The 26,741-nt window shown below is 39.3% G+C and overlaps 1 long non-coding RNA gene across 1 annotated transcript in view; it reads right to left on the reverse strand.

Moving 5' to 3' along the window:
* Positions 1-3,039: 3,039 nt before the first annotated feature.
* The window catches only part of LOC133764385 (uncharacterized), a 37,719-nt gene continuing 14,017 nt past the window's right edge, over positions 3,040-26,741 (reverse strand). Inside the window, exon 3 of the long non-coding RNA XR_009866446.1 lies at positions 3,040-3,321. This is a non-coding gene — a long non-coding RNA (uncharacterized LOC133764385). The remainder of the gene's footprint in view (positions 3,322-26,741) is intronic.

A 26,741-nucleotide genomic window follows, 5' to 3' on the forward strand; every position in this document is an offset into this window, starting at 1 on the left:
CCCTCCAATGGCCGCCGCGGTTGGCGCGCTGCGGCCAGCGCACCGCGCTGATCCGATGGCAGGAGCCAGGTGCTAATCCTGGTCTCCCATGGGGTGCAGGACCCAAGCACTTGGGCCATCCTCCACTGCACTCCCTGGCCACAGCAGAGAGCTGGCCTGGAAGAGGGGCAACCGGGACAGGATCGGTGCCCTGACCGGGACTAGAACCCAGTGTGCCGGCGCGGCAAGGCGGAGGATTAGCCTAGTGAGCCGCGGCGCCGGCCCCTTTCTCTCTTCTAAACTATCATTGGATGTGCATTCTGCTTGACTTCCTTACCTGACTACCATCCTCCTTTCTGGAAAATGTAGACCTTTAATAACAGTATACAATGCCACATACAACATGTGTGTATTTAAATATTCACTATTTTCCCAATTCAGTGCTAAGTGTTTCATATACATTTTCTTAGTTCTCTCTCACGCCTCTGTATGTTATATGTACTAGTATGTTATATGTACTAGCCTAGTGAGCCGCGGCGCTGGCCTAGAACCACTATATTCCTAAAGTTGCATCTATGAAAAAATGCATTCATTAAATAAAAACTTAAAGAAAAAAAAAAGAAGCACTTCTTTACATCTCATTAAAAAAAATTCTGTCCCTCTCTGGCTGTTGCTGCATGCCAGCCCTGATAATGCTTCTGCAATAATACCAGTGATATTTCAGATGCCACAAACAATGATGCCTTTTCTTTTTTTTAATAAACATTTTATTTATTTATATTTGAAAGGCAGAAGTACAGAGAGAGAGGGAAAGGGAGAGAGAGAGAGAGATCTTCCATCCGCTGGTCCACTCCCTAAATGGTTGCAATGGCCAGGGCTGGACCAGGCCAAAACCAGGAGCTTCTTCCTAGTCTCCCAGGTGGGTGCAGGAACCCAAACACTTAGGCCATCTTTCACTGCTTTCCCAGGTCATTAGCAGAGAGCAGGATCAGAAGAGCAGCCAGGACACGAACCAGCACCCATATGGGATAAGCCGCAGTGGAGGCTTAGCCTTCTACACCACAGCGCCAGCCCCACAACGATGAGTTTTCAAATCTCTTACTCAACTTCTCCCTGCTATTGGATCTGGGTGACTCTTCTTACTGAACTCTCTTGATTTACATGATCCTTTTCTCTCCTCTGATGCCCCATTTCTCTTGTAATCCCCATTTTAATCTCTTTTATGATTCCGTCTCTCATATTTCCTTATGTTTTAGTATCCCGAGTTCCATCCTCCGTTCTTGTCATGCATTCAGTCTTCTTCATTTCTATGCACTCTCCTTGAGTAATGTAATCTATACTTCTAATTTCTGAAATGGAATTCCACACCCTCACCTCTCTCCTGAGTGTTCTAAATGTAGTAAATATCTCACGTATTCCTTAAGGCATACACACACATACACACACATATACATGTACCTACACATATAAGTATAATATTCCATCCAAAAGCTATTCTAACTTCATCCTGCAAGTAATAAATGAATACAATCAGGGTATAAATGCAATTAAGTCTTGGAAAACCTTATTTTAAGACCCAACTTAAGTCCTTCAGCACCAAAAATTTTCCAAGTAATTATTTTATTTATTTTTAAACTATCGTGCACTGTAATTGATTTTTTTAAAAATACTTATTTATTTATTTGAAAGAAAGAGTTACAGAGAGAGAGAGAGAGAAAGAGAGAGAGTGAGAGAGAGAGAGAGCTTCTAATCCACTGGTTAACTCCCTAAATGGCCACAATGGCAGGGCTGGGCCAAGTCAAAGCCAGGAGCCAGGAGCTTCTTCCAGGTCTCCCACGTGAGTACAGGGGCCCAAGAACTTGGACCATCTTCCGTGCTTTCTTAGGCACATTAGCAGGGAGCTGGATTGGAGGTGAAATAGCTGGAACTCCAGCCCCTGACTGTATGAGATGCTGGCACTGCAAGCAGTGACTTTACCTGCTATGCCACACCGCCGGCTCCCGTAATTGATTTTTTTTGTGTACGGTTCTATAAATTCAACACATGTATAGATTCCTGTAACTACCTCCATAAAAACCATCCAGAATAGTCCTGTACCAAGAAAAATTCTCTTATGTTCGTCCTTTGTGGTCACACCTTCTCCATATTCCAAACCTCTAGAAATGACTCATCTTTTCCCTGTTGCACCATTATGCCTTTTAGAGAACAGCATATAAATGGAATTATACAGGATGTACCCTCTTAAAACTGACTCCTTTATGTTACTTCAATGCCTCTCTATTTCATCCAACTTGTTTTATATATGAATAGTTAATTCTTTTTAATGATAAGTAGTATTTCATTGAACAAATTAGCACAGTGTATTTATACATTCACCCACTGAATGACATTTGGGTGTTTCTAGTCTTTGGTGATTATGAGTAGAGCTGGTATAAACATTCATGTACAGGTCTTTATTTGAACATAAGTTTTCATTTCTTTAAGGTAAATAACTAGGAATGGGATTGCTGAATCATATGATAAATACATGTTTAACTTTTCAATAAACTGCCAAACTGTTATCCAGAGTGGTTGTTTTTCTTTTTCCACAGAGTGTATGAAAGTCCCAGTTGCTTTTCTGCATCCTTTACCAGCACTTGTCAATTTTTAAAATTTTAACTATTCTAACAGATATGTAGGATATCTCACTATGGCTTTAATTTACATTTCTTTAATGGCTAATGAACACTTTTACATGCCTATTTGCCATTATTTTTCCCAAATTGGTTGGAATATTTTAGTTCCCTTGCTTTTCCAATAATTTATTTCTAACCCTTTGGCTACTTGCCATCATTTTCCCCAAATTGTTTGGGATATTTTGACACTTTTGCTTTTCCATATAATTTATCCTTATTTTTAAATCTTTAACCCTTTTGTTGAGATATAATTAACATAAAATTCAATATATTTAAGGTGTAAAACTTGATTTTTCTTTTTAAAAATTTTTTATTAATATAAAGAAAACAGATTTCACAAATTTCATAGATATAATTCTAAGAAGATAACCATACTTCCCTCCCACATCTGTCAATCTCTCTCCTTACTTCCTTTTTTTTTTAATTTTTGCAAAAACATAATTTCTTTGTTGTGTTATTTATTTATTTGAACGTCAGAGTTACACAGAGAGAAGGAGAGGCAGAGAGAAAAAAGAGGTCTTCCATCTGCTGGTTCACTTCCCAAATGGCCGCAATGGTCAGAGTTGGGCCGATCCGAAGCCAGGAGCCAGGAGCTTCCTGTGGGTCTTCCCACTCAGGGGCAGGACTTGGTTCATCTTCTACTGCTTTCCCAGGCCATAGCAGAGACCTGGAACGGAAGTGTAGCAGCCAGTACATGAACCTGTGCCCATATGGAATGACAGCGCTACAGACGGAAGCTTTACCTGCTATGCCATATAGCGCCGTCCCCAAAATAATAATTTCAATCCATTCTTTACTCACAGGCTTAATGTAGCATTAAGCATAACATTCAATGAGTAAAAAGTAGAAAGAGCACAGTTCCACAGGAGTATAAACAAGGGCTAAAAACAATAATCAAATCACAAGATGTCTATCTCATTCCTATGCATTTTTTGTATTCTATATTAACAAATACATTGTGGAATGACAACTACATTATGATTAATTTACATATCAATCACTCCCACTGAGTTAACATGTGTGTGGTGAGAAGATTTAAGATTTATCCTCTTAGCAAATTCCAAGTATATACCCAGTATTTTCAATTATCATCCCTCATGCTATTTAGTCTTTTAAATGCACTTTAGAATCAACTTTTTTCTGCTAATGGCCCGAGAAAATTATCAGAAAATGGCCAAAGTACTTGGGTCCCTGCCACCCATATAGTAGACCCTGATGAAGCTCCTGGTATCAGCCTGGCTCAACCCGACACTGAGGCCATTTGGAGAGTGAACAAGCACATGGAAGCTCTCTCTTTCTCTCTCTCTCTCTCTCTCTCTCTCTCTCTCTCTCTTTCTCTCTCTCTTGCTTGTGCTCACGCTCATTCTCACTCTCCTACTCTCTGTAACTGTGACTTTCAAATTAATAAATGTCTTTATAAAAAAAAAAGCAGCTTTTACATACCTATCAAAAACACGTTCGGTTAAATCTATAGATAAATTTGAGGAAAACTGAATATCCACTGTGTTGAATCTTTTAATTCATAAACACAGTATTTTTAAAAGTTGAGATGGGGCCAGCATTATGGTACAACAGGTTAAGCCACTGCCTGTCATGCTGGCATCCTATATTAACATGCAGCTGTGCTTCCAATCCAGCTCCCTGCCAAGACTCCTGCGAAAGCAGCAGAAAATCCCCAAAGTATTTGGTCCCTGTCTCCCATGTGGGTGACCAGGATGGAGTTATAGTTTCCTGGCTTCTGCCTGACACAGCCTCAGCCATTTCGGTCATTTGGGAAATGAACCAGCAGATAGAAGATCAATTTATTTATCTGTCTCTCCCTTTCTCTCTGTCCCTCTGCCTTTCAAATAAAGTAAATCTTTCTTAAAAATTGAGATATTTTCCTTTTTCTTTTCTTAGAACACATCCTTTTGGATATATGATTTGTAAATATTTTCTCTCCATCTTTTCATTGTCATACAGTGTCTTTTATATAGCCAAAATTTTTGATTTTGCTAAAATTCGATTCATCAATCTTTTCTTTAGTGGGTTGGGCTTAGTGTCACATTTAAAAACTCTTCCTCATAACAGGTCATAAAGTTTCTCCTCCTTTTAAAAAAAAAAACAAACATTTTACATTGTACATTTTACATGTAGGTCTATGATCCATTTTTAGTTCATTCTTATATCAATTTTGATGATCAGGGCTCATTTTTTGCATATGGTTGTCCAGTTGTACCAACACCATTTGTTGAAGATCTGTACTTAACGTCATTGAATTATTTTTGCAACTTTGTGAAAAACGAGGACATATTTGTGTGGGTCTATTCCTGTGTTCTCTATTCTTTTCCAACGATCTATGTGTCTATTCTTTTGCCAATATCACACTGAATTGACTGGTGCAGGTTTATAGTAAATCTTAAAACTTCATAGTGTAGGAGCTGGCACTGTGGCACAATGGGTTAATACCTTGGCCTGAAGCACTGGCATCCCATTTGAGCACTGGTTCGAGATATGGATGCTCCACTTCTGACCCAGCTCTCTGCTATGGCCTGGGAAAGCAGTAGAAATTGGCCCAAATCCTTGGGCCCCTGAACCCACATGGGAGACCGGAAGAAGCTCCTGGTTCCTGGCTTCGGATCAGTGCAGCTCCAGCCGTTGCAGCCAATTGGGGAGTGAACCATCGGATGAAAGACCTCTCTCTCTGCCTCTCTTCTCTCTGTGAAACTCTTTCAAATAAATAAATCTTTTTAAAAAAATTCATAGTGTAATTTCTCCAAATTTATTACTCTCTTTTTTTTTCTTTTCTTTTTTTTTTTTTTTTTTTTTTGACAGGCAGAGTGGACAGTGAGAGAGAGAGACAGAGAGAAAGGTCTTCCTTTTGCCGTTGGTTCACCCTCCAATGGCCGCTGCAGCCGGCACATCTTGCTGATCCGAAGCCTGGAGCCAGGTGCTTCTCCTGGTCTCCCATGGGGTGCAGGGCCCAAGCACCTGGGCCATCCTCCACTGCACTCCCTGGCCACAGCAGAGAGCTGGCCTGGAAGAGGGGCAACCAGGACAGGATCGGTGCCCCGACCGGGACTAGAACCCGGTGTGCCGGCGCCGCAAGGCGGAGGATTAGCCTAGTGAGCCGCGGCGCCGGCTTACTCTTTTTCAATATTGTTTTGGTTATCATAGTTCCTTTAACATTACATATGAATCTTAGAATCAACTTATCTGTATCCATAATAACACTGCTGAGATTTTATTGAAATGACACTATTTCTATAGGTCAATTTAGGAAGAGTTACATCTTTGCCATGTTGAATCCTTAATCCATAAAATAATATATTTTCCACTTATTTAGGTCTTCTTTGATTTATTTCATCAGGACTTTTAAATTTTCAGCACACAGACCCATAGAGTTTATGTTTTGTTAGATTTATACCAACTGCTTCATTTTCTGGATAAAAATAAATTTTTTAGGAAATTATTTTCCAATTGTAAATTATTCAAATAAAGAAATACATTTGACTCTTGTATGTTGTCCCTCTACCTTGCAATTGGTTAAACTGACTTATTAATACTTGGAATTCTTTTATGGATTCTTTGGAATTTTTTAAATTTATTGATTTGAAAGTTATACAGAGAGAGGAGAGGCAGAGAGAGAGAGAGAGAGAGAGGGGTCTTCCATCTGATAGTTCACTCCCCAATTGGCCTCAACAGCCTGCACTGCGCCAATCCGAAGCCAGGAGCCAGGAGCCTCTTTTGGGTCTCTCATGTGGGTGCAGGGGCCCAACGACTTGGGCCATCTTCCATTGCTTTCCCAGGCCATAGCAGAGAGATGGATCGGAAGCGGAGCAGCCAGGACACGAATCGGTGCCCATATGGGATGCTGGCACTGCAGGAGGCAGCTTTACCCACTGTGCCAGAGTGCTGGCCCTTGGAATTTTATGCATAAGAAATCATGTCATCTAAAAATCTGCATACCTTTTATCTTTTTCTTACCTTAACACTTGAATAAAGCACCCAGTACAACAGTGAGTGATAAGAGTAGATATCTTTGAATTGTTCCTAAATTTAGGGGAAAAGCATTAAATCTTTCACCATTAAGTATGACAGTAGTTTGTAGTTGACTTTTATCAGATATTGAGAAAGTTTCTCCTTCTATCCCTAGTTTGAGTCTTTTTTTTTTTTTTTTTTTTTTACAGATAGAGTTAGACAGTGAAAGAGAGAGACAGAGAGAAAGGTCTTCCTTCCATTGGTTCACTCTCCAAATGGCCGCTACAGCCGGCACTGCGCTGATCCAAAGCCAGTAGCCAGGTGCTTCTTCCTGTTCTCCCACACGGGTGCAGGCGCCCAAGCACTTGGGCCATCCTCCACTGCCTTGCTGGGCCACAGCAGAGAGCTGGACTGGAAGAGGAGCAACCAGGACTAGAACCGGTGCCCATATGGGATACTGGTGCCAAAGGCGGAGGATTAACCAAAGGAGCCACGGCACTGCCCCCCCTAGTTTGAGTCTTAATCATGAATGGATGTTAACTTTTGTTAAATATCTTTCCATCAATAGATATGATCATGCGATTTTTTTCTTCTTTAGACTGATAATGTGGTAAGTAACACTAATTAATTTGAACTAGTCTTACAGTCCCATAATAATCTCTGCTTGATAATAATATATTTTTGATATATTGAAAGATCCAATATGTTATAATTTTATTATTTTTGCATTTATTTTTATGAAACATTTGATTTGCAATGTTTTGGGGGATTTAAATTTTTTTTCTCATTCTGTCTTTGGTTTCTAGACAATGTTGGCCTTATAAATTCAATTGAGAGTGTTCCCTAATTTCTGGAAGAGATTATAAGGAATTGGTGTTAATTCTTTATATATTTAGTAGAATTTGCCAATGCAATCATCTATGCCTGGAAATTGCTCTTTTGGAAGCTGTTCACTGTAAACACAATTTCCTAAATTGTTCTGCAATGTGAGTTATCAATTACATCTTAGGTAAGTTTTGATAGTTCTACTAAATGTATATGATAACCCTCTGATTACTAGCTTTCTTCAGTCGCACCTGCTTCTACTTTTATATCTCTTTAACTAGGAAATACTGATATGTATGATGGGTGCATCCATAGTATGTTGTTTACAATATATTCAGTTGTACCCAATGTGATTTATTCAATAAATATTATTAAATGTTTCTGAAATGTTTAAAATAATTGTTTTAAGTCTGCTATTTTAAAGAATTTAAAAGTCCTTTAGAAGGAATCACATATAAATCACAATATCTAAATCAATCAATAACAGTGATCATCTATTTTAAACATACTATGTGCCAGACATTGTATATGTTGGGAATAATACACACATTTAATTTCAAACATATCCCACAAGGTACACATAGAATATAAAGGATGACAGTTTCACAGAAAAAATATGAGTTTGGAGTGAAACCAATTTGAAACTTCTGCGATCTCACTTATTAGCCACATGACTTAAACCATTTATTTATCCTCTAAAACTTCAGGTTTGCAAATTGAGAAATAGGGATAAAAGTTGTTGTGAGAGTAAGTGATACTCTAGGAAAGTAGGGAAATCAGGGATTTTGAAGTTTATGATATTTCAAATACAACATCATCACATATTAGTCATGAGACCTTTAGCAAGTTACTAAACCTCTCTGAATTTTGAATACTTCATATTTAAATAGGGCTTATTATATGATTGATAGATAATAGAAAGAATGAATATGGGTGCAGAGACAGATGAATAGATACAAGATCTTCCATAAAACTTCTTATTTAGGTATTTCTTTCTTAATTATTGGCAACTCCATACATCCCCTGTTCAGAAAAAAACTTTAGGTAGATTTTGAACCTCTCCCATAACTTGTAACCAATATGAGAGTAAATATCATTAGCTTTACCTTCAAAATCTGTTCAGACTCTCTCATATCTACTATCTCCTCCTCTTATATTATAACCTGAGCCACCTGCTCTAATTGCCACAATTTCCTAACTGGTTTTTCCAGCTTTCACCCTTACCCTTCCAATGTACTACAAGTATTACAACAACCAGAATGATCCATTTAAATTTTTTTTCATCTATTCAAAAGGGAGAGAGAGAAAGAAAGAGAGAGATAATTTCACATTTTCTTTTCATTCCCCAAATGTCTACCAACAGCCAAGGCTGCCAGGTTGAAGCCAGGATCCTAGAACTCAGTCTGGTTCTTCTTTTTTGGTGGCAAAGACCCAACTTCTTGAGCCATCACTGTACCCTCCCAGAGTGTACATTAGCAGGAAGCCAGAATCAGAGGCTGTGGCTCAGGTACTCCAATATGGGATGAAGGAATCCCAAGTGGCATCTCAACCCCTACAAACTCCTGCTCACATGTTGACCCTTTTAAATCTAAGTATGACCAAATTCTCCAATGGTTTCCCATCTCAGTCAGAGTAAAACTGGTCTTTACAATGACTTAAAAGTCCTCCAGAATTCTCCTACCACAACCACCCAGCTATATCACCAAACTATTCCAGGGATCTCTTTTCCTCTCTCTCACTTGCACCTGTTCCTCTGCAGACTCACTGGCCTACATGCCATTTTGGGAACACTTCTGGCTCTCTTGCACTGAGGGAACCTTGTACTTCCCATTTCTTCCACGTGAAATGTTTTCCACCCAAATAGCTTCAAGACTCCCTACCTCCTTTAAATAATCTTCTTGGCAAGGCTTTCCCTGTCCATTCCACTTAAAATGTCAGCAACCTACTCTGCATCCAGAACTCTCTACTCCCTCACCCTGACTTATTTTTCTTTATTGCATTTATCACCATTGAAAATAGTTTTACTGTACTTACTTTTTTATTGCTATTACCCTATATGCACAAATGGAAACTGTGAAAGTGGGCATTTTTGACGGTTTCATTCATTTTTTAATCACCAGAACCTAGATAGTATCTAACACATAGCATTTTCTCTCTCAACCTTTCCCTCATTTTTCTCTCTCCTTCCTTCTCTCCTCTTTCCACTCCTCCCAATTCTCTCTCACACACACATATATATGTATATATATATAAACACAAACACATAAAATGAAAAAAAATTATTTGCTTATGGAATCCTAGAGAAAGTAATCTAAAAAGCAAATCTTCCTTTGTTTGTTAGATACAATCCCCTTTCACTGGGAAGGAAGGTGGGATTTATGGTACATAGTAGTTAACATATATATACTGGAACCTATTGTATACCAAATACTATTTTATTTAGGATAAGTAAGAAATAATATGTGTTCTCTAATCACTACCTAGTTTAAGAAAGAAACAAGTAAATATACAAAAAAAAAAATAAGAGAACAGTGTTCACGAAAACAGCAAGGAGGGAATTATGAGAGGTTTAAAAATAGGTCTGATGTGGTCAAGACAAATCCGGCAATAACAATCAATTAAACAGAAGACTAATGGCATAGTGTGAGTTTGGTGCAGAAGTTTCCCCATTTGATCAACCTAGGGGGTTGATCAAGATGATTCAAGTGTTCCTTTGACAATGAGTCATCCATAATTTCATGATTGCTTTTTCTGTGTTTGTGGTTATGAAATGATCCTCACGCTACCATTCCTAATATTAGAAGATTCTGTTCTAACCAGTACAAATTGTTAGACTAGGGAGCGAGTGTTTATAGCACGGGTTTATTTGTTCTCCAGCGAGCCTGGGTTACAGTGAACTCAGCATTTACTGAATAAGAAACACATACTAGAACCTTCCTTAATTTGCTGAATGGAACTAAACAAGAGGTGCTTGGGGAACTCAAACAGCCAGATGGAGGAATGGAGAAGGTGAAGAGTAATAGCTAAAGTGTTCTTGCAGTCTGAAAACAAAATTGCCCTTCTGAGTAAACATTCAGCAAACTGGCCGAGTCATAGTTCTAGGGTTCAGAGTGCTGAACGTGCCAATAGCAACAGTGAAAAGAAGCCTTGAGGACATACAAGGGGGCTTTCTGAAAGTTCATGGAGAGTAATATCATCATTTAATTCTATTTTCCATGAACTTTTTGAAGTCTCCTCAAACCTCCAATTTCCAAAACCTGTTTCATTAGGGAAACTTCCAGAGCTCTGTTTCACATTCTAAAAGTCTAACTCTGCAAGGTTCAGGGTGGAAGCTGTAGACACACAGGGAGCAACTAGGGGAAAAACAAAATCTTTAAACTTACTCTTTGGGAAATGTCAGGAACAGCTGATAACTGTGTGGAGCGTGGTTATTCTGTAGTCATTATACCATCTAATCCTCGTAGCACCCCTGAGAAGCAAGTATTGCTTATTTTCAGCATTTTATAAAACAAAAAAGAGGCTCAGGGAGATGAAGTAACATTCGTGAGAGGCAGAGCCAGGACTCAAATTCTGGTCTTCTCACTCCTGATCCTAATCCTGCCTTTCTCTACTTGCTATGCTGCAGTTCTGGAAAAGTAAAGCTCCATTCTAGAGCAATGTTTCTCAGCCTTGGTTGTTCATATCTCCTGGGAAGACTGATACCCTGCTCAAATCTCAGTCCTATCACCAGAGATTCTGATTTAATTGATCTGGATTGCAATCTGTAAAGTGGGAATTTTTAAAGTTTTCCAGGTGATTCTAATTGTAGTCAGACATTCAAAGAACTATGAGGTTATTATTGTAGATTACAGATTCCCTGAGCTCCATCCCAGACATATTGAATCAGAGTTCTAGAGGTGAGTTGTAGTGATTGTTTTATAAATAGTGATTTATTATATAATACATATTATATAATAGGGATTATATAATAAAATATATGATTATACAATAAAATATATTATATAATAGTGATTTATTTTATAAATCCCAGGCTATTTTACTAAGTATCCAGCTTTGGCAACCACTGATCATCATATGACCTTCACAGCTGCTCATTGTGCTAATAATTACTAAAGATCCAGGTGTTAGTCCTACCTCTATCTCTGTTCTCATGGGAACTGCTTTATCTTCAAAACACCTGTCTTAAAGAGGCTATTAATATTTGTCCCAGAACCAGTGTTGTGGCTGAACAGGTTAAGCCACTGCCTGCAATGCCTGCATTGCACACGGGAGCTGGTTCCAGTCCAGCCTGCTTCATTTCTGATCCAGCTCCCTGCTAATGCACCTAGAAAAGCAGCAGAGAATGGCCTTAGTGCCTAGGCCCCTGCACTCATGTGGGAGACTTGGAAGAAGCTCCTGGTTCCTGACTTCTGCCTGGCCCAGTCCTGGCTGTTGCAGCCATTTGGGGAGTGAACCAGCAGATGGAACCAGCTTCCTTTCAAATAAATACAATAAATTTTTAAAACAAAAATTTGTTCCCAAGAATCTCTTTGGTTGTATGTCTAAAGAAAAAACAATGAAAACATGAAACAAAACAAAAAAAAAACATGAAAGTGTTTCAAAAGCTATAAGACATCATAAAAATGTAAGCTATTATTACTATTGTTCCACATGGTGTTCCTGATTTTTATTCCTGAAATTGCCTGAATATGCCATGCGAAGAGAAGAGTCCTACCCTCCACTGATTCCCTTTTTAATCCTCTTCCCAGTTCAGAGGAGGCAGCCTATTGGCTGAGAAGGGTAGTTTCAGATTCTTTTTCCCATCACTGGAAAGACAATAAAGAGGAGGTTTTCCCCAGTGAGAGAAAATGGAAAGAAAAAGAGAATTGTATAACCTCCACCTCAGGCATTTGTTGTCAAAGATACAAATTCAAACAAGGGACTGAAACATTAGCCAATATACTTTCCCAGCACTCAAATTCAATTCAGAAATGAGACTGCTCATTACAAATATCATCTCATTCCACTGGGACCATCCAGCTTCTTTATCCGGGTATTCTGTGTCTAGCTCTATAATGGGAATATGAGGAGTGACTTGGGAGTGGGGTGAAGAATCATGAAGTAACAGAATACATTGTGAAGATGATTTCTCAGGTCAGATCCAACTCTGGGCTTCTGGTAGGTCCCCACTATTAAAATTTTCAGGACAGTGGCACAAAGGGACTGATGGCCTTCTAAGAGGTTTTAACACTTTAGACCCTGGAGAAATCTTTGCAAAACACTTATGCCTTGGGTCCATCCCCTAGATATTCTGACTTAAATGTTCTCAAGTGGCATCAAGTTTTTTAAACCTTCTGTGGAGATTCTAATAGGTAACAAGGCTGAGACTCCTAGGAGAGAAGGATGACAGTAAAAGGGACCTGATCTGTATCTCTAGGCCTCTGCCTTCTTTGGGAGTTTTTTGGCCAACCCACCATCATCCTAACTTCAGTGGAGTGTCCATTCTGCTATAAATCTCTGAGTCAACTGGGTCAAGGTGGGGAGGAGTTACTTAGCTGTGAACTTCTTTAACTGGCACATGAAAAATTATACATATTTATGGGATGCCATGTGATATCTTGATACATTATCTTTGATAATGTTCAAATCAAGGTAAACATATCTATCTCCTCAAATGTTTATCATCTCTTGATGGTGAAAACATTAAAAATATTCTTCCCATTATTATTTTCTATAGTTCCCTTACTCTATTGTGCATTAGATGACAAGAACTTCTTTCTCCTAAGAAACTAATTTAATGCCCCTTAATAAACCAATAAACCTTTTCCAATCCTTTCCCACCCCCACCCCCCGCCAAGAGTCCTCACATCTGGTAGCCACCATTCTACTCTGAACTTCTATGAGATCAACTTTTTTAGACTCTCTATATGAACAAAAACATGGTATTCATCGTTCTGTGCCTGGCTTATTTCAATTAACATAATTACCTCTAGTTTCATCCACCTTAAAGCAGATGACAGGATTTCATCTTTTTTACAACTGAATAATAATCTATTGTGTATATAAACCACATTTTCTTTACCTATTCATCAACTGATGGACACTTAGTGAATTTCCATTTATTTTCCTTTTTTATTTTTAAGATTTATTTATCTATTTGAAAGGCAGAGAGATAGAGAGAGAGAGAGAGAGATCAATCTTCCATCCTCTGGTTCACTCCCAAATGGCTGCAATGGCCAGGGTTAGACCAGGCCAAAGTTAAGAGCCAGGAGCTTCATCTGGATTTCCCACATGGGTTCAGGGGCCCAAGGACTTGGGCTATCCTCTGTTGCTTTCCCAGGGGCATTAGCAGGGAGTTGGATCAGAAATGGAGTAGCCAGGATTGGAACCAGTGCCCATACGGGATGTCAGCACTGCAAGTGGAGGCTTAACCTACAACACACAGTGCCGGCCCCAAAGTTTTCATTTCTTGACTATTGTGAACAGTGTTGCAATAAACATGAGAATACAGATGTCTCTTGACAGACTGATTCTCTGTCAATTCAATTGGCAGACATGTTAACCAAATCAACACTGGTTGGGTATTTGATTAGTAAAAGTTACATGGCCAAAAAAATTAAAAAGACAAGTAACTTTAATAAATGTTGGTAATTATTTAGGGGATTACAACCTCACAATTTTAAATTTTTTATTTTTTAAAACACCTTTAAATATGATTTAGTATAATAAAATAATCAAAATATATATTTATAAGTATCTTTCTAAGCTTTGGCACTAGATAAATGAACACTTAAAATGGAAGAAAATTTACTGTGTCAGATCATTACACACTTAAAAAGTATTTTGTCTTACACAAGTGGCAAGTAAGTGCTCCAAAGACTGTAGGATGATTCAAAAAGTAATGCTAATAATGAGGAAAATACTGATACATTTCTCCTAAAATGTGAGTTGCAAAAAGACATGAAATTTGATTTCAAAAAAGTGGTAATTCTAAGTATATTTTTTCTGTAACATATCTACAAATATCTATGCTTAAATTTATATATTAAATGCTATAAGTAGACATTTCACTATTTCACTCTTCTCCAAAGTTTATATATTTATGCTTCCTGATTTAAAAAAATTCATAGTGAAAATGGAGGGATCATGTCTAATTAGTCATAAATAGGAGAAGGATTGATTCTCCCAGTGTTTTTCACAGCTTTAAAAATACTCATATGCATTGTGACTCCATAAATTGATGTATTTCCCGTTGTTATTTGACCATGGGAAAATTGATCTACATGAGACAAGAACAATGCTTTTTTAAAAAAAGATTTATCTATTTATTTGAGATGGGGTGGCAGATAGAAAGAGAATCTTCCATCCACTGGTTCACTCCCCAAATGCTAGGGCTGGGCCAGGCAGAAGCCAAGAATTCATCTTGAGATCTTCAGCTGCTTTGCCAGGCACATCAGCAGAGAGCTGGATCAGAAATGGAACAGCCAGGACATGAACCGGTGCCCATACAACATGTAGGAACTGCAGGTGGCATCTTAACCTACTATGCCACAATGCTGGCCCCAAGAAATACTGCTCTTGCCTCCAAGGAGTCTGACCAACCTCAAAAGCACCTTTGTCTAGTTCCTTCTCTTTGATCTCCAAGCAGAATGCCTCCATGTGTGGGTTCTATCTTCCAGACCACCACAGTGAAGCTATTCCCTGGTGGGCTAGTATATTTTAATCTAGAGAAATATTTCACTTTCTGTTCTCCAAGCCCTGCCACTCCCTGGGGTTCCAGCCCTATTAAATAATGGAAATAACAAATGAGCTCACTGTTCAGATGTGTTCTCAATCCTTAAAACAGAATTCTCTGGTCATTTGCTTGCTCAATTGTGTAATAACCACTTAACAGGTGCCAGCATTGTGGTGCAGTGGATAAAGCCACGGCTATGATGCCAGCAGCCCATTTGGGCACCAGTTTGAGTCTCAGCTGCTCCACTTCTGATCCAGCTCCCTGCTAATGCACCTGGGAAAACAGAGGAAGATGGCCCAAGCACTTGGGCCCCTGAACCCATGTGGGAAATCACAAAGAAACTCCTGGTTCCTAGCTTCAGACTGGCCCAGCTCTGGCCATCACAGCTATTTGGGGAGTGAACCAGCAGATGGAATCAATCAATCTCTCTCTTTCTCTCTCTCCGTAACTCTGCCTTTCAAATAAATAAATCTTTTTTAAAAAATCCCTTAATAGACATGCTCAATATGACTTAGCCCAAACGGTAGAGTTAGAAACATGGCAGGGGATTCCAATTCAATCCCATCAAGGTGGCATGTACCAATGCCATCTCACTAGTCCAAGTGATCAATTTCAGTTCATAATTGATCATAATGGGATTGTGTTGGAATCCCCTGGCACGTTTCTAACTCCACCATTTGCGGCAAGTCCGATTGAGCATGTCCCAAATTGTACATCTCCTCCCTCTCTTTTTCCACTCTTAAATTTAACAGGGATCACTTTTCAGTTAAAATTTAAACACCTAAGAATAATTGTGTGTTAATTACAGAGTTCAACCACTAGTACTAGAACAACAACAACAACAAAAATACTAAAAAGGATAAAGTATTACATTGTACATCTAGAGTCAGGACAAGAGCTGATCAGGTCATTGTTTCTTATAGTGTCCATTTCACTTCAACAGGTTTCCCCTTTGGTGCTCAGTTGTCACCGATCAGGGAAAACAAATGATATTTCTCTCTTTGGGACTGGCTTAATTCATAATGATAGGTCTAAGAGTAAAAGAGATCACATAAACAAGACTAGTGTCTGCTAATACTATCTGATAGAATTAAGAAGGAGAGAATGATCCAACATGGGAAGCAGGATACACAGCAGACTCATAGAATGGCAGATGTCCTAAACAGCACTCTGGCCTCAGAATTAGCCCTTAAGGCATTCAGATCTGACTAAACAGTCCATGAGAGTATTTTAGGCATGGAAAGCCAAGACACTCTGGCAAAAAAAAAAAAAAAAAAACTAAATGAAAGATCTCTGCAAGTGAGATCCCAGTGGAAAGAACGAACCATCAAAGAAGGAGGTACCTTTCTCTGAAGGGAGGAAAGAACTTTCACTTTGACTATGACCTCGTTTAAATAAGATCAGAGTCGGCAAACTCAAAATGCTTCCATAGACTTGGCAACTCATGACAAGAGCCTAGGGTGATTACTGATGCCATAAACAAGAGTGTCAATTTGCTAAGTCAACAACAGGAGTTACTGTGCACTTACTCCTCATGTAGGATCTCTGTCCTTAATGTGTTGTACAGTGTGAATTAACGCTATAACTAGTACTCAAACAGTATCTTACATTTTGTGTTTCAGTGTGGGTGCAAACTGTTGAAATCTTTACTTAATTTACTTAAATTGATCTTCTGTATATAAAGATAATTGAAAATGAATCTTGATGCAAATGGAATGGGAGAGGGAGCGGGAGATGGGAGGGTTGTGGGTGGGAGGGACGTTATGGGGGGGAAAAAGCCATTGTAATCCATAAACTGTACTTTGGAAATTTTTATTTATTAAACAAAAGTTAAAAAAAATTCCTTAATATACAACATCCAAAACATCTACCCAAGAATCATACCCTGAGTAATGGAAGGTCAAGTAGCTCTTCTCATATGATAGGCAATGATGATGCTAATAAAATAAACTGTAGCTATAATGAAGTGAGCATCCCTTGAACTATGATACGAATGATAAAATGAATAATAATTATGAATGGTATTAATGAATCATATGTGGATGGTATACTATACGGTTTGTTCTATACTAAGCTCATAATATTTAATTCTCACTACAATGAATATCCACTTTACACCTAACTAAACTGGGGAGCAAAGTCCAAACAACTTACCCAGAATCACACAACTTGAAAATGGCCAAGTTCAAGTAGTTAGCCCTTTATCACTGTACTTTCCAACCCTTAACTCTCTAAGCTTTATTCTCAAACTGTTTGGGAGCAAAGACAGTCAAGTTTCATATTACAGAGTTATAATTTGAACTCAAGTGACTGGTTTTTAGGCAGTAGCTCCAGCTTGTGGCAGACAGGAGAAAATAAAATGGATAAAAATGGACAGGAGGAATAAAATAAAAGTTCTGATAATGGCACAGAACTTCAGGAAGTGACTAGAAATATTCTTGTTTTCACATAAAAGAAAAAAAATCAGGTACCTTTTCTATTGTATTTGACAACTCTTCAATGATGAACTCCTGGGGTTTGTTTCCACAAGGAAGAACTGTGGAAAGAGAGGAAAAAACCAGGCCAACCTAGGCTTGCAGCTGGGCCTCCACATGCCTTTTGAAAAGCTACCTCGCGACTTTTTATCTAAAAAATGGGGATAATTATCCTTCCTTGTAGAGTTGTAAGATATAAATCATGTGTCATTTGTAAAGAATTTTTACAATAATTGATAGTTTCCTTTCCCGCTGAAAAAGCCATTGAAGACGATTCATGTGTTTTTCTGCCCAGTAGCTTGTTGGCGCTGTTATTACTTACAAGTTTCCACCAGGGGGTGATCACACTGCACTCTGAGCAGTATTTGGTTTCCAGTGGATCAGATTTGGCTGGGAAAGGTAACACTAACAATAAGGAAGCTTCAAATCCTGCATAGGGCTTACCTTTGGTAAAGATGAGGCAACTTCCCCAGTAGCAAAGACATAATGATGTGCAGCAATAGAGCTTCAGTGATGAAAGCTGCACACCAGAGGATGGTCCCTATATTTCCTCAGCGTAGTTCCCCAGCCACCAGGAAATCTCTGTATCCAGAGAACACTTTAATATAAGGGACAGCTATGAGTGCTCTTTGTATGTTCTGCCTATCCAAAAACATACCGCAATTTGAGGGATTTAAATGTAACTCATGATTAAAACAATTGTTAAATTTTCATGAAATTATGTGTGCAATAGTATCAGTATGTGTTTGTGTTTATTTTTAAACAAAAATTACTGATAAATTATTTTTTAGCATTTTTACAGATTTATATTTAACTGTTTAAATACTCATTCCTCAATTCATGATAAATCCATTGCAAGTTAAAAAATATCATTAAGTTGGGCTGGCGCTGTGGTGTAGTGGGTAAAGCCACCACCTGCAGTGCCAGCATCCCCTACGGGAGCCAGTTCAAGTCCCGGCTGCTCCGCATCCGATCTAGCTCTTTGCTATGGCCTGGGAAAGCGGTAGTCCTTGGGCCCCTGCAACTGCGTGGAAGACCTGGAAGAAACTCCTGGCTCCTGGCTTCAGATTGGCGCAGCTCCAGCTGTTGTGGCCAATTGGGGAGTGAATCAGCAGATGGAAGACCTCTCTCTCTCTCTCTCTCTCTCTCTCTCTGCCTCTCCTTCTTTCTCTGTGTAACTCTGACTTTCAAATAAACAAATAAATCTTTTAAAAATATATCATTAGGTCAAAAATGTATTTGAGGGAGTGGGCATAGTGGCACAGCAGGTTAAATTGCTGCTTGGGATGCTAGCAACTCATATTGGAGTGTCTGAGATTGAGTTCCACCTCTACTTCTGATCCAGCTTCCTGTTAATGCATCTAGGAGGCAGCAGATGAAGGATTAAGTGCTTGGGTTCCAGCCACCCATAGGGGAAACCTAGATGGAGTTCCTGGCTCCTGGCTTTGGTTATTGCAGGCATTTGGAGAGTGAACCAGGGATAGAAGAGTGATTGATTTCTCTCTCTCTCCCTTCCTTCCTCTCTCTGCCCCCTCCCTCCGCTTCTCTTTCTCTGTCATTCTTTCAAATAAATAAATAAATATTTTTTAAATGTATTTAAGACAGATAACCTACCAAACATAATAGCTTAGCAATGTAGCCTATTGTAGAGTATTGGTTGTTTGCCCTTGTAGTTATGTGGTTGACTAAGAGCAGTGGCTCACTGCTACTTACCCACCATCATGAGACAGTGTTGTATAGCTCAAGAAAATATCAAAATTTTAAATTTGTAGTATGGTTTATACTGAATGCATATCACTTTTACAACACCATAAAATTAAAAACTCATTAAGCTGAACCATAGCAAATGAGGTACTATCTGTATAACTAAATCTTTACTATGTCGAGATGGAGGGAACATTTTCCTTTTTTAAATAAAGAGAGGTGGGGGGGGACTATAGTTTTAGAAAGATGAATGTTTCAAAAATGTAAATGCTGTAGACCAGAACCTACAGTGAACTTGATATTTCATAAGTATATAGCATAAGTACATTTAAAGCCTCAGTTTACTTGCTAATAAAATGGGCATAGTATATAACTTGAGTGTTGACTTGAGGATTTTTTAAAATTTTTATTTGAAAGACAGAGTTACAAAGAGAGGAAGGGAGAGGAAGAGAGAGAGAGAGAGAGAGAGAGAGAGAGAGAATACTCCATCTACTGGTTCACTCTCCAAATGGCTGCAACACCCATTCCAAAGCCAGGAGCTAGGAGCTTCTTTCAGCCCATGTGGGTGTAGGAGCCCTGCTGCTTTCCGAGGTGCATTAGCAGAGAGCTGGAATGGAAGTGGAGCAGCTAGGACTGGAACCAACACCCATACGGGATGCCAGTGCTCAGGCGGCAGCTTTACCTGCTACTCCACAGCGCCAGCCCCTTCTATGAGGATTTGAATATGACCTATGTAAAGAGCCAGGCATGTGGTGCAATGGTTGAGATGCTGATTGGGACACCTACATCCCATATCAGAGAGTCTTGAGTTTGAGTCCAGCTCCACTCTCAATTCTAGCCTCCTGCTAATTTGCACCTAGAGAGGCATCAGATGATGCCTCAAATACTTGGGCCACTGCTACTCATACAGAAGAGTTGGATTGAGTTATTGTTTCTTGGCTTCAGCTTGGCCCAGCCCTGGATAGTGCAGGCATTTGGGGTATGACCCAGATGGGAGACTCGCTCGCTCTTGCACACATGCTCTCTCTCTCTCTCTCTGCCTTTCAAAAAAGTAAAATTAATTAATTAATTAATTAATTTAAAGCGAGCCTAGCATGAAACCCAGCATTCCTTTGAATATCAATTTCTTTTGCTTTTCCTGTGAACTGGTGGGCTTCCCCTATCAGATTCTGACTCCTCAGAAAAGGACTTCAATACCATCTTAGGACAGAGAAATCTGATTTTAACAGGCTGCTTCAAACACTCAGAAATCGAGGGTGAATACCAACTAAGAAATTAATTAATTAAAAGCCAGTGTGAAAATTATATACATAAAATTGTTAAGTTCTTTTTAAAATGAATGTTGTAGAAACTATTTTAAATGTCTCAATGGAAAAGGAGATAAGAGCTGTCACTGTGCAGTAGCAATTCTGTGGCTTTGAAGTTTATGCTCAACTCTGTGCCTCAGTCTGTTCATCTAACTCACCAGGATATTAGTGAAAACAAAGAATACACGAAAGGGCGAAAGGGCTCAGAGCTCTTCCCTTCAAAACATTATTCTGACATGAAAGCAGCTATTTGTAAAGCAATGCTTAGAATTCTTGTAACTATATAATGGACTGAATACATTCTGTTGTCCTTTTTTTAAAAGATCTATTTATTTATTTATTTATTTATTTATTTGAAAAGTCAGAGATACAGAGAGGGAAAGACAGAGAGATCTTCTATCCACTGGTTCATTCATGAAGTGACCACAAAAGCCAGAACAGAGCCAAGTTGAAACCAGGAGCCAGGAGATTCTTCAGGGTCTCCCAAAAGAGTACAGGGGCCCAAGCACTTGGGCCATCTTCTGCTGCTTCCTTAGGCACATTAGCAGGGAGCTGAATCAGAAGTGGAGCAGCCAGGATACCAACCGGTGCCCAATATAGAAAGCTGATGAAGGGCCTCTAAATTGTTTTTCATAATATGCATTTTTCATGAATCTTTTGAATACCTTTTGTACATAATAATTGAATGAACTATGTAACAAAAAAAGTTCTTGTACTGATTTATTTTCATTGAAGTTCTTGAACTTCAGAAATGATCCTCAACTTACCAGGAAGAGCAAGGTTCCCATAGTTGAAACACAAAGTGAGATACACCATGTAGCTAGTAAGGAAATGATCAAGAAAGTAGCCTTGGCTGGCGCCATGGTTCAACAGACTAATCCTCCGCCTAGTGGTGCCGGCACACTGGGTTCTAGTCCCGGTCGGGGCACCGGATTCTGTCCCGGTTGCCCCTCTTCCAGGCCAGCTCTCTGCTATGGCCAGGGAGTGCAGTGGAGGATGGCCCAAGTGTCTGGACCCTGCACCTCATGGGAGACCAGGAGAAGCACCTGGTTCCTGCCTTCAAATCAGCGTGTGAACCAACGGCAAAGGAAGACCTTTCTCTCTGTCTCTCTCTCTCTCACTGTCCACTCTGCCTGTCAAAAAAAAAAAAAAAAAAAAGCAGCCTACATTTGCGGAAACAAAGCACTTTCATAGTAATTCTCTCATTTGATCCTCAACAAGTCTGTGACATTAACAAAGAAAGTATTTCTCTTTTTTTAAGATTTATTTTATTTATTTGAAAGGCAGAGTTACAGAGAGGCAGAGTCACAGAGAGAGAGAGAGAGAAAGAGAGAAAGAGAGAGAGAGAGAGAGAGAGAGAGAGAAAGTCTTCTATCCACTGGGTCACTCCCCATATGGCTGCATCAGCTAGAGCTGTGCCGATCCAAAGCCAGGAGTCAGGAGCTTCATCCAGGTCTCCCACATGGGTGCAGGGACCCAGGTACTTAAGCCATCTCACAACACTTTTCCAGGCATATTAGCAGGGAGGTGGATCAGAGGTGGAACAGCCAGGATTTGAACCAGCGTCCACATGGGAAGCCAGCACTGCAAGTGGTGGCTTTACCTGCTCTACCAAAGCACTGGCCCCAGAAGGTATTTCTTAGTATCTTCATTTTATTCATGAGGAAATTGAGGCTCAGTAAGATACCAGGTAGTAAAGCTGGAAAGTGGAAAGGGGAAATGTTGACTCCTTCTGAAAGGGAGGTAGGTAACAGATAAGAATATTATAATGGCAAGAATACCTCTTGGAGATGGAACAGTTTATAACAAATTCAATCTTTTAACAGAGCAGGAAGTAGGTTATAAACAAGAATAATCAAAAGGTTCGTGGAAAATGGATTAAAAGATAAATTTCCGTACAACAGAATTTTGAAATTTATGCATAGAGGGGCTTTCAAAGTTTGTGGAAAATATGTATTATGTAAAATCTATGCATAGTTACATTTTTTTACTAAATAAAATTACCTTTAATTTCATTTTCCATGAACTTTTTACCCTCTGATGACAGCAGTGATGTTCATCTGCATGTCACCTTTGTTTGGTTCCCAGTTCCAGTCCAGGATGTTTTGAAATTAATTAAAAGAACACAAGCAAAGTGATTCATTCTGACATTATTTTAACTTTTTCACCTCAGAGGTAAGAACAAAGGAGAATATGCCACCAACCTGGCTTGTTTTGGTGAATATATATAAAAGCAAATTAACCAAAGCTTAAAAAATAAATAAATGGACTGTCTCACCTACCACACCCTTACAGAATGCTAGCCAGAAAGACTTACATATTGTGTTGGCAGCATGAAAGGTGGGGAAAAAGGAGTAGGGCAACCCAAAGTCAAAGTCAACAACTGTTATAAATTTGAGCCACATATTCTTTGCTTACGGGGGATAAGGGAAGAAACCAGCTTTCCACTGTCTTAATGCAGAAATGAGAGCAAATGTTGATAGACAATGGAAACTCTTTTCCTCTCCTTCTGGTGGGAGGGACATGATTTAAAACAGCACAGTGTCACCTCAAGTCCCAACATCCTAATTAGAAAGCAAAAATGGCATGATTTAAAAAAAAAAGTCACACATAATTCATACATATAACAACAACAAAGTAAGATGTCTCCAACCTTTGGTGTAATGGGATTATACAAAATAATTAATGATGAATTTGTAAGCATCCCTGTTGGCTCTGTTCAAATGCCAAGTGTGGTAGTCTAGTGGATCATCAGTTTTAAGTGTGGATCCCTAATCTAAAGGCACTGAAAGTATTGGCACTGGGAGATGGGTTTCAAATGGTTGCAGAGACTTGAAGGAAAAGAACAAGGCTTTGGGAACTAAAAATCAGCCAGACACTTGAGTTGTTTTCTTGGTGCCAAATGTCATCCCTCTGGTCCACAGACTTATTTTAGACAGAATCAAACTCAAGCCCAGAACATGCAGCAAAGCACAGACCCAACCCAGTACTTAAATCTCTGCCAGCCTGAGATTAGGCCTGAGGACATCTGTCCCAGCCAGAAGAGGATGAATGCCAGAAAGCTGGAATTTAGCCTGCCATCCTGTGTTTGCTGGGACTTGCATCCTCTGTATCTGCAGAGAGAATTTTGACGCTAGATGGCAAATTCCTGTAGGCATGGCTTTGTATGAGGCTGAACAGAAAAACCTCTTTAATGAAGGCTTTGAATGATGGATTATGGTCCCATAATGATCAAACCATTTCAGCCATTCCCACACACAGGGATCACATAACCATCAATGGAACAAGGCCAGTCCTAGGCTGAATTAAAAATTAGGCCAAATCTGTCCTTAGCTTGCTCCAAACTTGGTGTGTCTGCCAGCCTCCTTTCTTTAAACATGCTCCACCTTCCCTGACTTCTTCCTATTCTCCACAATAGTAAGGCCTAAACTCTTCACGTTGCCTTTGGCTCTCCAAGAAACCCTCTTAGTACCCCAGTTATTTGAAGCAAGGAAGGCCTTGACCCACTCCAGCAAACATTTACTGAGTCTTAACAACGGGACAGAAAACATACTATGTACAAGAATTATACACACACATACACACATACATACACACATACACACACACACACACACTAGGGTGAGTGCCAGGCTCCCAGCTTTGACCTGGCCCAGATCTGGCTATTTCACCCATTTGAGTAGTCAATCTGTGGGTGAAACACCACTCTTTATTTCGCTCTCTCTCTCTACCTCTCTCCATCTCTCCATCTCTCCCTCTCTCTCTATCTCACTCTCTGTCATTCTGCCTTCCAAATAAATCAATAAAAATATTAAAAATATTCTCCTCAGCCTTGATGAGAAAGCCTTATAATTCATTCAAAAGCATGACTGGACCACCTACTGTAGGAAACAAAGTCTCCTGGGTACCCTAGAGGATACAGAGATTAGGAATATACATTTTTACTTCCAGAAACCCCTTGAAATTAGGAAAAGACTTAGAAGCAAGAGAAGGAGAACTGCATGAATGCAAGAACCATATGTCTTGCCTAATTAATATAAAAGCTTCCAATTTCCCTTCCTGCTTCTACTTTTATCTCTTATAATAAGAATCATAATGAATATAAGTCTATTCACCATCCAGGACCCAGAGTTTTCTTTGTAAAACATAAATCAGATTATGCTGTTTCTAACTTAAACTGTCCCCCTACCCCCCCCAACAAAGATTTCTCTTTGTGCATAAAATAGAGTTCAAACGCCTTCAGCTTGACTGACAATGCACTATATGAGTGGCCCCTACCTACCTTTCCATCTATTCATTTCAGATATAGTGGCTATGATTCTCTTCCTCAGACGTTCCTACCTCAGGGCTTTTCTCTTTGCAGTACCCTCTAACTGAAATTTTTTTCTTCCAATTTGTCTTGTCTGGCCTCATTTCATTATTTGGTTCAAATAATCTTTCTTTTTTTTTAACTTTTATTTAGTAAATATAAATTTCCAAAGTACAGTTTATGGAATACAATGGCTTTTCCCCTCCATAACTTCCCTCCCACCCACAACCCTCCCATCTCCCGCTCCCTCTCCCCTTCTATTCACATCAAGATTCATTTTCAATTATCTTTATATACAGAAGATCAACTTCAAATACTTTTTTTTTTTTGACAGGCAGAGTGGACAGTGAGATAGAGAGACAGAGAGAAAGGTCTTCCTTTGCCGTTGGTTCACCCTCCAATGGCCGCCGCGGCCGGCGCACTGCGGCCAGCGCACCGCGCTGATCCGATGGCAGGAGCCAGGTGCTTCTCCTGGTCTCCCATGGGGTGCAGGGCCCAAGCACTTGGGCCATCCTCCACTGCACTCCCTGGCCATAGCAGAGAGCTGGCCTGGAAGAGGGGCAACCGGGACAGAATCGGTGCCCCGACCGGGACTAGAACCGGTGTGCCGGCGCCGCAAGGTGGAGGATTAGCCTGTTGAGCCGCGGCGCCGGCCCAAATACTTTTTCTTGAGAGACACTTTCACTGACAAGAATTCTCACTCTGGCTAATTTCCTTTCTTCAGGACACACATCACTATCTGAAACTATCTCTATTTTTTTTGTTGTTGTTGGTTACATTATTGGTTAGTTAGTTGGTTGATTTAATAGAGAACTCAAACTTAACAGGTCCAAAATTGAGATACTGATCTGCCTACTCCACAACTACTGTTCATCTCAGTCTTCTCCATCTCATAGGCACTTCATTTTTGAATTCCAATTCTTCCAGGGACTCAGATTAAAAATCCAGGAGTCATCATGAACTCCTCTCTTTCTGTACAGTCTATCTAGAAATGCTCTTTGTTCTATCTTAAAACATAACTGCTTCTCCCTGCCTTCTACACTATCTCCTTCATCTTTCACACATGTTATCATTCTCTCTGGCCTTTCTGCTTCCTCCTTACTCCCAAATAAGTTTGTTTTCAACAGTGCAGCCAGAGTGACCTATTAAAAATGAGTACTGTCTTGTCATTCCTGCCATATAACTTTTCAATGGCTTTTAACACAGCAAACCAAGTATCTAGCAGAAAGGTCTGTACTGTCCAATACAGTAGCATGTGGCTACTGAACACTTGAATTGTGGATAGTTCAAAGTGAGAGGTTCTTTGAGTGTAATTTGCACACTGGATTTCAAAGACTTAGTATTAAAAAAAGAAGCATCTCATTAATCATTTTATATTCACTACATGTGAAAAATGTTAACATTTTTGACATTGTACATTGCACAAAATATTTTATCTAAATTAACTTGTTCCTTATGACTTTTTAAATATGTCTAATAGAAAATTTAAATTTATATCTGTGACTCACATTTATGTCCTTTATTATAGTTCTGTTTTTCAGCACTGATATAGATAGTATGTAGTTATGATCCTGAATGAGATCATCTAGTGAGTGAGTGTAGACAGAAAACAGAAGAAGTCTAAGCATGAAATCCTGGGGGTCTTACAAAAATTAAGGAGCCAGGGAGATAAAAGGGAATCATTTAGAAAGATTGAGAAAGTATCCAATAAAGTCAGAGAAGACTTGTGAAGAAGTCCCAGAAGCCAGATGAAGAAAATATTTCAAGGAGGAGTTATCAATTCTTTCAAGTGAG

Source organism: Lepus europaeus, chromosome 7, assembly GCF_033115175.1.
Source record: "Lepus europaeus isolate LE1 chromosome 7, mLepTim1.pri, whole genome shotgun sequence".
In the NCBI taxonomy this organism is placed as follows: domain Eukaryota; kingdom Metazoa; phylum Chordata; class Mammalia; order Lagomorpha; family Leporidae; genus Lepus; species Lepus europaeus.